At 34.0% G+C, this 14,811-nt stretch overlaps 1 pseudogene; it reads right to left on the reverse strand.

Moving 5' to 3' along the window:
* Positions 1-1,702: 1,702 nt before the first annotated feature.
* The window catches only part of LOC115295330, a 57,628-nt pseudogene continuing 44,519 nt past the window's right edge, over positions 1,703-14,811 (reverse strand).

The following is a 14,811-nucleotide window of genomic DNA, read 5'->3' on the forward strand; positions in this document are numbered from 1 at the left end:
ATGAAATCAAGATTTGGATTCTCAACCAACTGAGCTACCCAAGTGCCCCTCATTTTTAAAAGATTTATTTTAGAGAGTTGGAGAAAGTAGGCTCATAATATTTTACACAAAAATCATAAAATCCATACATATACCCATTCTATCTATTTGTAAATAGGAAGAAGTCTTAAACAATATTCACTAGAATCTAAATAGTGATTGCTTCTGTGGTAGGTTCTGCATGATATTTACTACATGATATTCACTATCCAAATGTGCTCTTTTCCCAAGCCACCCAAAGGAAACTTCTATAATCATTATGTATTAATTTTGAAATAAGTATTTCATAACTAGTATTTTATATAAATGAATGACTTTTTATTTTGTATTAAATACTTATTGACTATGTACTACGTTTGATGCACTGGCCTGGGAATCAGCAATAAGGGATATGGTCCCTGACATGATGGAATTTGCAATCTAAGGAGAAGACAGGAAAATATTCAACTAAATAACACAATGAAATATATATTAACAAATAGGTCTTTGGTGGACATGTTATAGGACAATGAGACTAGTGGGGGTGGCGGGGGAGAGAGCAGAAGACCTAATTTGTAGCATTTTCCAAATCATGTGATTTAAATATTTCCATATTGGCCAGTTTCATGTTACCGATATGTAGTCACTGAATGTGAAATTGAGAATAAGTGTTCATAATTGGCCCTGGTGAGCTAGTATTATCTGGCTCCAGCCCACCACTGAACAATAGCTTAAAATAGAGGACAAGCACTATAGAGTGAAAGAGTGGAAGGGAAGGAAGATTAGGAAAACTTTTAAAGGAGATGACATCAAGCTGAACCCTGAAGGATGAGTCATGTATCAGAAAGAATGACCATGGAAAGGTGCTGAGGAAGGGAGAAATTGAAGTGAAGAATGGCAAGAGAGAATACTCTATGTGAGCATTAATGGTGGCCTGCACAAGAATGGTGCCAATAGATTTTGAGAGAATTCAAGCACATTCAAGTTAAGTAATAAAAACAATCATTTCAAAAAATATATTTGACCTCTAAGTCACCCTTAAAATTCATAATGTTGTGAATACCAAAAGTATTATCAGATATAGGAAATCTAGAGGAATGTATTTTGTATGTACCCCACTTTACTTACACTTAAAATATCCCAAATCTGAGAATTTAGTTACAATGTTAAGTTGACACAAAGGGGAAAAATGAATGGCAGTTACTTAGGCTTTTTCCTAGGCCACCCAAAGGAATGGTAGTTATAATAGACAAAGAAATAGGTTACGTTTATTTGGTTATTTTGTCTATTTATAGCAGCTGCAAAAGAGCAATTATTGTCAGCAGCAGCAACATCCAAAAGAGACCAAATACTTAAAGCAGCTTGCTAAGCATTTCTCTCTTCCTCTCTCTCTCTCTCTCTCCCTCTCCTCTCTGTCTCTCTCTTCCTCCTTCCTCCTGTTTGTCTCCATTACCCTGCCCTCTGCCAGATGTCAACAATCAATTTTTTCAGCCATTGAGATCTCTATTTCTTAGATTCTTCATAGGTTTAGTATGCAGTGTCCTTGAAGATTTAGATAAAGTTTCTCTCTCTAGCCTTGTGGCAGAAGACACAATTCTTGTAGAATTGTCATGAGTTTCTCTTCTTCTGTATTCATGTTGTCTCCTTTCAGTGTTCTCCTATCATATTTGTCCCAGGATTAGCTTCAGGTTAGTTTGGGAAGCAGATCTCCCATGAGGTATGATGCTTTGATGTTCTCACTCATATCTGTTTCACCAACACTTTTCAAAAAGTGATAGGGAATTCTGGGGACACATTAGGTGTTCATGCTCAAGCTCCTGAACTCTCATCTCTAGAGTGATGTGTCCCAATGCCAAGAAAAGTAGAGCTAGTGGTAATTACCATTCTCAGTATCTCCAGACTAAGACATGAGATTCTTAGTGCCACCATCTTGTTCCTCAGTTAGTGGCTATATCTAAAAAGCTAATTCTAATAATTTGAAAAATTTGTTGAACTTAGATTAATAATAAAAAATCCTTACTAAGAACATTTTTTGGTTCTTTATTTACAGCTTTTCTTTTTTTCCATATAAACTTACCTTCTATAAGGTACCTTCTATAAATGTGAACTATATTCACTCTATATATTGGGGAGAAAATGAGAGCAGTTGTTTTTTTTTTAAACTTTTTTTAATGTTTTATTTATTTTGATACAAAGAGAGACAGAGCATGAGAGAGGGAGGGGCAGAGAGAGAGAAGGAAACACAGAACCAAAAGCAGGCTCCAGGCTCTGAGCTAGCTGTCAGCATAGAGCCTGATGCGGGGCTCGAACCCACAAATGTGAGATCTGACCTGAGCCAAAGTCAGAGGCCTAACCGACTGAGCCACCCAGGCACCCCAGGAGCAGTTGTTTTAAGAGTGCATTCTATCTGATGTTCTCAATAGTAACTCAGGCTAACTCTACTGTGTTTTGCTGCATGGTGGACTGATAGTGATTGTAACATTCATCAGACAAAGCATAGTCCATTTAGAGTCCTGTGGCATTGTTTTCTAATGGATAGGATTAAAATTACCTCTGGGCTATAGGACCTCTGCAGTTTCTGCGCAAGGTCCCTGGACTGCGGACCACAATGGGACTGAATACAGCCTTTATTCCTGTAGCCCTGGCTGTGAGGCCTGGAATCAGTGGGTGGTCTTGCAGGCCAGAAGATATCTTGGACATCTCCCAGCTTATTGGCAGAGGTATCCAACTAGGGATCTCAAATGAAGATTGATGAAAAATTTGAGCCGTTGATACAGCTGCCTTGCTGTAGACTACTTCAGTGGAGGGGGCATAGTATCCTAGGAGAAAATGCCAAGATTTAGTGAGGTGAAGAAGAAAGAGCTGAGACATAGTGCAGGCCCTGCTGTAGCACTGGCTTACCAGAAACATGGTGAGACCTTAATGGCTCAGAGAAGTTTCATAGGAGGCCCATTTATAGACTCACCGCTGACTTTATTTACTCTTCTTCATTCATCTCAAAATTCTCCAAGTTTAACCAGAAAGGAGGTGGAGGTGAGAACCCTTAACTATCCCAGCTGCTGCTAGTTCAGATACGTAACTTATTTTTCCATTCTCTAATTTTACATTCCTTCACTAAGTGAGAGGAGCACTTTCCCCAGGCCCACAGAAGGAGGTGTATGTCACTGCCCACTACTGTTTAATACTGTTCTACCTGCTGGTGTGAATTTTAGTTATAATACAAAATCCACCAATTGTCCAGACTTGGGTTTGATGGGGATCTGGTTGATTAGCAAGTGAAAAAAGATGACAATGTACTGATTATTCATAATACTATTTGCATCTGAGTCAGATGTTAAAATTAACAATTTTAATTCCTGTGTAAGTCAATTACTTTCATTTTCTTGGCTGTTGTTTAGCTGTTGAGCTATGATGGCAAAAGAATATAGAATTCACATACAATGCTGCAGCACAAAATGAGAAAATCATAGGAAGACCCCAAATCAGAGTGCTCTGAGACACTAACTAGATTGGAATTGGAAACAGGCCTTGGGTTTAGCCTTCATTTTGTGCCAAACTTAAATAGGGTAAACTATGTTATAAACATAAATCATACATGAATGATTAGTACTCAGATGGTTAAAACCAGGGTTTTTATGATTCCAAACTATACTGAAAATAAAAAGAATCTTCATGTTATATGCAGGAACATTGCAATTGCTGGACCTTCATGTATAGAGGTAATAAGGTCACAAGATATGTATCTTACTTCTAGTTTTCTAACTGTCATATGATATGTTTGTGTGTTGGAGTGGGAAATAGTGCCTTAAAAGAAGGAAGGCATGAAAGTTCAATGTAAGTAGTTTTAACTTGAGCTTTCTGGAAGTTGCTGAAAAAATTCAAGTTGAATAAAAAATGTAAACCTCTGAAATTTAAGTTTGTTCATTGTTATTGCTTGAGGGTGTCCTAATTATATCTGGCTAAGCTTAAAATAACTATGAGAGGAAAGGAAGTAGGAGTATACTTTGATCTTAATATAAAGAAGGGAAAAAAGAAAAAAAACCTGTCCTCCTAAACTGCCCATTATAGGCAAAATATCATTAGTCTTTTTGGAAGAGAATCTTACTAAGCTTATTTGTCTGATTTTTCTTTTCTGGTTGATTTTTATCTTCTACTTTATATTTTATATCTTATGTAATATTTCTCTTTTGACTATAAATTACCCCAGAGCAGACTCCTCACACTATGTAGTTATGAGTATGGCATGGCTATGTTACATAAGAACAGTTGATTTAATCATGTCGTGGTATAGTTTTTACTACCTGCTCTTTTGCTAAGAATGTGTTCTTATAGACATCCATGATATATGATAATCACTTTTATTATAGAATAATAATTTATATTTTGAGGTGTGTGGATTTTAAAAGGAACTTGTCAGTTCTGCAGCATGGAAAATTCTCCAGCCATATATCAGGGATGAGATTTGATGTTGATTTTAGGAACAGTTTCATCCAGCAGAGCTCCACAAGTGACTTCTCTTCATGGCTTGATTAAATAATGCTTTCATCCACTGAACATTAACTGTGTCATGAAAGATATAGAAATAAGTAAAACACTTTTTTTTACAGTCAAGGAATTCACAATCTTGAAAGGTTGATGAGTGCTGCAATGAAAATTGATAATGATGATAGAGGAGGAGGAAGAGAGGAAAAGGAGAAGAAAGGAAAAGGATGGAAGAAGATATAATGGCAGTAAGAATACACCAGTCACTGAACTAAATACATACATTACATATTTTTTCCATTTACTATTCATATAAGGGAGACTTTTCTATTATTTTACTTTTACAAGTAAGGAAAATGAGTTTCCAAAGATTAAATAAGTTTCTTAGGTTTACAAAAATGGCAGTCTGACAAAATTGGCGGCTTAGATTTAAATTTGTGCTAGGTAATGCTGCTATCTTTCTCAGTATGACAGAGTTATTAAGAGAAAAGAAATCACAGGGTTATGTGACCTAAGCAATTATGCCTAATTTCCAATAGATTAGTGAGGTCTAGTTCCTAATTTGAATATTCTATCTCGCGGTCTTATCTGCTTGTTTAATACGTGCTTAACTATTACAAAATATTTCCATACCCTTTAAGTAATAATCAGTTTTATATTTCATTCACTATCCATAAAACATTGGTGAAAATTGAGTTAAAATAAGAAAAATATATATATACATTTTGGCAGGTGTCCTATTCTTGCTTCAGTTTAATAAGCTGGATGTTGTTACTCGTGCATTGGCCCTTTCTGGAAGCCTTTGCTCAGTCACTGTGTGCTCTGAATTTTCATAAGGGCTGTAGTTTGGGCCCCACCATGTGCTAAGTTTATTAAGCAAAAAACATGGCTCTTGGTCCTGAAAGCTATATTGGGACAGCCAGGCAGGTCCTTGTATGTCCTAGTCATGCCAATAAATCCAGCCAGAAAATTCTGTTTAATAGTTGCATGAGTAGCTGGTATTTTAAGGAGACACCCACACAGAGGGGAGAGGTACAGGAAAAAATCAGATTTTCAAGGGCTTGCTAGGGGAGTTTGCTTATCCTGTTAAACTCCACCTGCAGTCTAAGCAAGGGTTTGCTGCCGAGTCTGCAATAGCACTGCGTGCTTCCTTTATGTATTGTGTGGGATCTGATAAATTTTTCAGGATCCAATCCAGCTGTGCTCTCATCACATTGATTTAATGGCCCTTAAGAGAAACCATAAAAGTGCTTTCTGGTTAGTGGGGCCCAGCTGTTTCTCATAGTATTGCATAAGACAGCAAGCTGAGTTAGCTATAGGTTAATGATATTAAAAATTCAACTCTTTCCGTATCGTTTCCTTTTCATACCAAAAAGACTTAGAACAAATATGTGATTTGTTAAGTTAGGTTATAGAACCCAAAGGGAAAGGACCCAAAGAGATTATGTAATTTGATCCAAATAAGCTAATTGAGGCCCCCAAATAAGCACTGAGTCATATTAAAACATCTACTATGTGTATGAACGTGTGTGTGTGTGTGTGTGTGTGTGTGTGAGTGAGTGTGAGAGAGAGAGACAGAGAGAGAATTTATGTGTAAGAGTGTTCCCAAAAGGTGATGTGAAGGCTGATGGACGGAAGGAGGGCTCTGTTTTCATTACCAAGCAGCAATGCAAGAAGCCAACAAAATTATGTGAGGATTATCAGGCTCTCTGATGAGGTTAAGAATACTGAAAGTCAGTATGAAATGAATAGCTGTGTAGATTTACAGTGTCATTCGTGTCACTTGAGCCCTTTGGTTTTGTGCGAGCACCAGGGTGACTGCACTACCAGGAGATCTGTTAAATATTAAGCCTGGGTATGCAACAGACTGTATTGAAATGTTTCTACTCAGAAGCAGACATGAAGCACTTAGAGCTTTTTCACATTAGGTACTTTCAGGCAACAGAGTACTCAGAAGTCGAGTAAAACATTTTCTCACTCCTGTTTAAAGAAGAAGTCCAGGCATGGGGAGAATTGGAATAGGAAAACACCAATGCTAAAGCCATGATGTTTTAGTATTTTGCCAAGATACAGTTCCTAAATTCAGGAAATAGAGCAGGGACTCTTTGGAATTAGAAGTCATCATAGAAACAAATGGCTGGAGAATTATGATTACTATATGACTAATTTTGGGTGATCAATACTCTGATTGTAATGGCCCCTTTGAATATGATCACATAATTCATCCTTTGTGTTTGTAAATCACAAAATGGGAACAACTGTGCATATAAACCTGTTGCAAATTTAAATATTTGTAGTTTAGATAGGAAATAATTATCTTTGTACTACCAGTGGAAAAAAAAGATTTTGCTAAGCAAAAATATTTTCTGAAGAAGCTCAAACAATTTAGAAATATTCATTTAAATATAGTTTGATACATATTCTTCTCATTAATGTGGTTCCCTGTAATCTCACTTTGATTGCTTGTTTCAATTGATTTTAAAACATTTAAAAGTTGTATATTTCACATTTAATAATTATTTTCTCAACAAGTTTAAACACTAAAGACATTTATGTGTTTTTAGAGATATTCAGGGTTTAAGTGATAAGCCCTTCTGATTATCTATGAAATATTCCATCATAGGGAAGTCTGTAGAACTATTCTCAAGATGGAGAGAAAGTGACACAATTGTGTAAAACTAGGTGATGATTTATGGTCATATACATCCATCCATGCTGTTCCTCTGGAGAAATTGAACAAAGATTTTAGAGTTCCTAACAGATACCTACAGACAGAACTAGAACAAGAGAGATGCTGTTCCTAGGGGTGTTTTAAGGTCAGTATTTCAGTAGCTGCTGTTTTTGATTAAGTATCATGTAGACCAGTTCCTCTCTACTGAATAGCATTAGCTTGAAAAATCAAAGGCTTGGTGGCCTAAATAGACAACAATAACCAATATCTTAACTTTGCCAGATACTTCCATGGGAAATGCTAAGCCATGTCAATATTTGCCATTGTTACAATTCTACCAACGCTGTAAAGGCGAGTTGTGTTGCTTGGTCATGATGTGGGAGTGGTGAGGATGAGGCATACTTCTGTTCTATTGTTTGCCAACAGAGCCAAGTTTTCTTTTGCCATCCAGAGCAGTGCAGTTTGGGCTTTCTGCAGTTGTCTGTGGTTTGCATTCAGTCTTGAATTTAGAGCCTAGGATAAGAAAGTTGTTGGCAACTACCGCATACAAGTCAGAAAAATGCCAGGCTGATGTAATGCAGGCTTCTATTTCACTTCACAATGAAAATTTAATGTTCCTTGAGAGTCTTTTATAGAGGAATTCATTATGGTTATCTTAGGAATGATGGGTTCTGAAAAAATAATGTTTGTGCTGCATATTTTGTGACTATTTCAGAAAATACACTAAAAAGGCAAAGAGCCAGCAGCACGAATCATGCTGGAGACTAAGTTAGAAGTAGATCTGGTTCAGCACAAACTGAGTTGTTGTTTATTTCTTTAGGTCAAAGGTAAAGGGCTGTGTAGTGTAGAGCATGCACTTTTGGGAAGGGTGCTTGTTCTGTAAGGGTTTTTCCTTTCTCTCTTCTGCTCACTCTGAGCAACTGAATCATTTTGAAATTTTTCTAATTAGTATTGCTCCATGTGCCCATTTATTTTGAAAACCTGGAGAATAAAATCAAAAGAAAGAGGAAGACTATCAATCTGACCATCCATAGGCAACTACTGTTTACATGTTGATACATCTTTTTCCAATAGAATCCTTAAAAACACAATATGATCGTGATGATATCAGATCAGTATAAAAACATATATGATCCTTACTAGTATCAGATTAATTTTTTATTCAACACTAATTTCCAAATATTTTTTATATTTAAAACAGATATTTCCAGATTCTAACATTAACACCCAGATATTAATAGCCCAGAATCATAGGTTATTCAATTAGCAGAAATAATTTTAACAGGCTCCATTCCATCAGTATTTTTTGGGTTCTGGAGGAATGCTCACATGTTGTCACATCTATCCTGGTTGCTGATTGTCACCTTAACCCATATCACCATAGATTGCTGCTCAACTGATGCTATCTCTTGCCACTTTATAATCAATGTTTCCAGCATACATTAGTTCTGTCCTGACAGCCATAACCAAAGAAGGAGCACATGCTACATTTCCTAAGGAAGGACAATACCAGGGAGTTAACAGGTAATAAAACTTTGTTAGAATTTGAAGGTTACTAGAAAATGCAATATAACAAGGAAGAAAAATTAGAAAATTTTAAAAGGCTACTTAATATTCTATTGAGGAAAACAATTTAGAATGTCTTTAAGAAATTTTTTTCTGTTTTTTATTTATTTTTGAGAGACAGGGAGAGAGCGTGAGCAGGGGATGGTCAAAGAGAGAGGGAGACATAGAATCTGAACAGGCTCTAGGCTCTGAGCTAGCTGTCAGCACAGAGCCCAACGCAGGGCTCAAACCCACGAACCATGAGATCATGACCTGAGCTGAAGTGGGACGCTCAACCAACTGAACCACCCAGGCATCCCTGGAATTTCTTAATTAATGCACTTGTTATTAAGCATATAGGTTAATGTCAATGTTACATGGTAATAGTTGATTTATTCATGTCATGGTGTAGCATTTACTATCTGATCTTTTGCTAAGAATGTGTTTTGATAGACATCCATGATATATAATAGTCACTCTTATTATAGTATAATAATTTATATTTTGAGCAGTGTGGATTGTAAGAGGAACCTGTCAGTTCTGTAACATGGAAATATTCAGCCATATATCAGGGATGAGATTTGATGTTGATTTTAGGGACATTTTAATCCAGCAGAGCACCACAAGTGATTTATCATCCAATGGTTTGATTAAATAATGTTTTTTTTTCTTTCTAATATAATTCTCATATAGGGGCAGAACTTTTTACATTCTATTTTACATACCTTCTCTGTGCAGAAAATGTTCTTAGCTCTTGAGATCTACCAGAGCATTTTATGGGAAAAAGTCTTAGAGGAAGAATTTCTAGATTCATTTACTTTAGTGGTTAGCAATAGTTCGTGTTTTCTATTTCCACTTGACAATTTGATAAATTATATTTTCTAGGAACTTGAATCTTTTAATCCAAAGTTTCAAATTTACTGCCATAATTTGTTTATAGTATTCTATTACCTGTTTCTCAGCTGTAGTTACTATTTCTCATTTTTTATGTCCAGTATTGTGTGTATGTGTGTGTGTGTGTGTGTGTGTGTTCATGTGCATGTGTGCACCATTTTGTAAAATTTTTCTTGTTAGGTTTTCCCAGAGTTTTATTAATTTTGCTATGGAAAAATTTATGGTTTTATTTTTATATTTTTTAAATTTCTTCTCTTATCTTTATTATTTACTTCCTTTACTACTTTGATTATTATTTTCTCCATTTTAAACTTCTTTGTTTGAATGCTTAATTTTCAGCTTTCATCCTTTTATATTAGAACCAAAGCTATTTGGTAGATATTTGTCATAAGCACGTCTTTAGCTGCACCCAGATGGTCTAATTTGTAGTGTTTTTAATACTTTATTTATTAATAAAATAGCTTCAGATATTTTTAATTTCCATAATAATTTATAATTGTCTTTTTTCTTATTTAGAAATTTTTTCATTTCCAAATTTAAGATTTTTATAATTCTCTGCCTTAATTACACAATATAGTATATATTATAATAGTATGATTATGTATTATATGGATACATTATATATGTATAATATTTTATATTCTATACTATATATTAAACCTGTTTTTTGAAAGTAATTGAAAGTGAACTTGTGGCCTGTTTTGTCCTCAACTCTTAAAACTGGATTTGTATTTGCTTAAAAAAAAATGAAATCTACAGTGGATAGGTATAGTATTTTAAACATATTTCCAGTGAATCAAGTTTATAACATGTAATTTAAATCTCCTGTTTCTTTAATGAATTTTTGCCTGCTTTTCCAGTTATTTACTGAAAAAGTTATGTTAAAGTCTTCAATACGCTTATGAAAACCTTGGTTTGCGAGCATAATTCATTCCAGAAACATGCTTATAATACAAAGCACTTGTATATCAAAGTGAATTTCCCCATAAGAAATAATGTAAATTCAGATGATTCATTCCACAACCTAAAAATATTCATATAAAAATGATTACGATACTGTAATATGATACAAAGTAATGAAGAAAATGCAAAATATAAAGAAAAATAAACAAATTAACCTACATTTACCTTTGAAAACATTCATGGTTGGTGTGAGGAAAACGAGAGAGAGAAGGATTATTGTGTAGAACAACCTTCACTATCACTAATGGGATCGCTGCTTTCTATTGGATTGATGGAATCTTTTTCTGCATGGGGCCCATTGTATATGCTCACACAGATGTTGACTATGGTAAAGTATTAATAAACTCTTGTCATACCCTATATTTACTGTAACTGGCAATAAGGCAGCAGAGGAAAGGGTCTATATCTGCAGGCAGCCTGACCTATTTGAAGTGAAGCATTCCTAAGCTTATTCTTGTATGGAAAAAGCAAAGGACTGTCCATAGAAGCTTTAAAGTGACAAAAATAGACTAGTGCCAGTTGTGGGCACCCTCTGATGTTCTGAAAAGTCACTGATTTCTGTTAAACACCGTGGCCTGAGACCAAGCATCCAAACATGGGAGACAATCACCCACAATCCCACAGCAAAAGAGAGAGAGAAGAACCATTGGCTCAGTTGTGATTATGTGACATTTGGCATCATGTACTACTCATATTGCAAGACATTGCTTGTTTATCAAGTTAAGTTTTATTAGAATCTTTTCTTGTCTCATGGAACACTCACAGAACAAGTTACCTGCAATCTAAAGTTTTGCTGTATTTTCTTTTTTCTGAAAAACCTGTTTTGTCTATTTTAAGGTTATATTATTTAAGTATATAAATAATACATATAAAAGTGTAGACTTGTTATATTCTTCAAATTATAATTGAAATATTAATCACTATGCATTAACTCTCTTTATCTCTGGTAATGATTTTTTATATCAAAATTAAAAAAAATACAGAGCTCCATTAGTTTTCTTTCAATAGTATTTGCTTGATATACCTTTTTCCTTTATTGTTTCTTTTTCTATCATTTATTCCTAGTTCTTTTCTATCTTGTTTTCTTTTTCTATCTTGTATTCCTGGTTCAAAAATGTCACTCGCACACAGAGCACAGGTAGATTTAGAAAAAAATTTGAGGTAGACTATCCTATAATTTATCCTGTTTGATAGTCATTAGTTTTCCTAAATGTGTAGATTCATTATGAATTCTACCTAGATATATGTTGGATATTCACATTATAATGCCATATCTCTTCATCTCCCTATCATATTTTCCATATTTGTTTCTCTAAACTGCATTTCTGGTATTTTCTTCAGATCAATCTATTAGCTCAAGAATCCTTTTTTAGGCTATATCTATCTTCTGTTTAATACATAGAAGTTGTTCATTTCAGTTATATTATTTATATTTTTATTTATAAGTTTCTAAGCTCTAAATGCATTCCACCACAAGTTGTTCTAACTGACCCCAAGAGGGTTCTACTGCTCTGTTTTTATAAATTACCAGTCTTTGCTTATAGATGACTCACAAAGTTCTCAAGCAGAGAGCCCTAACACACAAGTTCTAAAGGAGATTGGGAAATGTGGCCTTCTAATTGCTGGATTTTAATACACTTAAAACTCATATGTGATTTTTAAATTCACTGGTATTTTTAGTAGTCTGTTTTGATGTTTAGAATTTTTTCTCCAAAATGAACAAAAATATGTTCTAAATTAAAATAAAACAAAAGATTATAGCATATGATTACTTACGTATGCTATGACTACATTCACTCTTACACTTAGATATGCTGTGACTCATTTGGTTTCTCAGGTACTTGACATGCTATTTAATTTATATAGATCTTTGTCACTTACTAAGCAGTTTAGTTTAACCTTTAGGACTAAGACATAGAACTTCATTTGTTGATTGCCAACAGCATATATAAGAGAAAAAAGCTTAACCTCTTCCATTTTCAAAAGAAGAATTTACTTTTTTCTCATTAAAAATGTTACTACTGACTCATGTATTCAAAAGTAACAAATTTTTAATAAAAACAGCATAATTGACTTGTAAAATTTATAAAAATCTTTAGTGGTTTGTATGTCATAGATGTACCAAAACAATATTGAAAAAGAAAGAGAACTAAACAGTAATAGAAACCTAGAGACAATAAACACATCATCAAAAAAAAAAAAAAAAACCCAAAGGTAATAAGCAAGAGGACTAAAAGAAATAGCAATAAGAGAGAGTATATGAAAGTGCTCAATGATGATGGCATGTTTCCTTCCTTACATAGCAGAGATGGGGTGTAAAAAGACAAACACAATGCAATACAAAGATAGGAAAACACCACATTGTCCTTACATCCAAGGAAATGAAATGACAATTTAACTTATAATCAATTAATCTTATTTTATTGCATAAAGTTAATCACAAGTTGGAAAGCAATTATTTCTAAATTTTTGTAAATTTCATTTTACTCACCATGTGCAAAGCTCTGGTTTAGGCCCAGTAGGAGAAGTAAATAACATAATGTCATCTAAAAGCTAGCGAACCTAGAGATATCCAAATATGGGTAATATTACAAGACAATGTGTAATTGGTAGCAAAGGTGAACTACAGTCAACGTAATACTGAAGTTCAGAAAGAAGCAAAATCTTGAGGACTACAGTGGTGAGGAAATTTCTTATGAAAGAAGACAAACATAGGAGAGATAAGATGACAAAAGAGATAAGTAAGAATTTAAGGGAATAGAAGACTGACAGGGACAGATGTGATTTGCTTAAGGACAAATACTAAGTCTCAACTCCAGGAACTGAGAACCTCTATTCCTAACTGCACTGGGAGCCATAAACATTAAGATCAAGTTACAGAATTCTAAGTAATATTAGGACTTAGTTTCTCTCTGGGCAGAAAGACTTGCCAGCTCTTCTCCTGAGAATTGAAAAAAGAGTGGGTATCAAGACAAATTTTGAGATCAGTATAAAAAGATGAGGCAGTAATTTCCTTAGGGTCAATAAAATAGGGAGAAAATAGGTATTTGTTAATGGGTGGGTAGGACAGGGAAAGAAAAACAAGTGAATTCAGATGAGCAAGATATGATTTTGTTAAATATTTCCTTCCTATGAATGCTGAATTTACCAAGGATAGTAAGTAAAAGTAATCATAGTAGAAATAAAACTTGCAAGTTGGGTGCTAGAGTCTTCAAGGAATATGATAGTGAATATTAAATCAGAATGTGAAATTTCCATAAGGTTTCCTTCCATGCATATATATTTTTATATGTAAGAGTGTAAGTGAGAGGAACATGGAAATATTTGCAATGTTATATTTATTTTTGTATTCTTTTAAAAATCTATAGTTACCATATTAATATTTTAAAGAGATTATTTCATATAATTTTTCATATAAAAATCAATTTAAGGAAAGATTAGGAAGTCAAATTTTCACATAGAAAATTAATACTGAGTATATTTTAATGCTTATCTGTTTAGTGCAAATAGAAATATAAGATGATGTAACTTTATAATTCTACCATCTCAGTTTTAATGATTTTTATGAGAGTCTGGAAAAAATGTGAGAATAAATGATGTCACTATCACTACTTCTGTGGCTACTACTACTATTACTACTACTACTACAACTACTACTACTACTAACACCACCACCACCACTGCTACTACAATTCTTGCTAATGCTACTAACACCACTATTCTAACTGGTTTCTACTGGTTTTCTCTACTGAGTCTGTCTGATGCCCAAACATTGTACTAAACAATTTACATCTCAATTCTTTCAAGCCTTACAAAAGTCCCCTAAGCAAGGTGCCATTACTATCTTCACTACCCAGATCAAGTAAAAGTGAGACTTAGGGAACTTAAATACGTTTGCCAAATTTGTTATTTGTACATTCAAAGCTTATTTAATATTGTTTACTAATTCTTTATCTGATTTGTATATTACTTTCTAAAAATGTATGTTATTTTCCACTGTCTTTGTATATTTAAAAGTTTTTCTTTGTAGTTTTGGCACATTTAGTCTTCTTTATTTGGGGATAATTTTGAAAGTTTCTGGGAGCTCTATCATTAATTTGGTTCATGACTTTTGTAAATATGTAATAACTCTCTTTATCTCATGATTGTTTTTACTGTGAAGTCTTGTGTATTTGATATTAATGGAGCTTCACCAGTTAGCCTTTTTGTTGTTATGTTACTTTCTGTTAAGGGACATT

This window comes from Suricata suricatta, chromosome 7 (genome assembly GCF_006229205.1).
Source record: "Suricata suricatta isolate VVHF042 chromosome 7, meerkat_22Aug2017_6uvM2_HiC, whole genome shotgun sequence".
NCBI lineage: Eukaryota > Metazoa > Chordata > Mammalia > Carnivora > Herpestidae > Suricata > Suricata suricatta.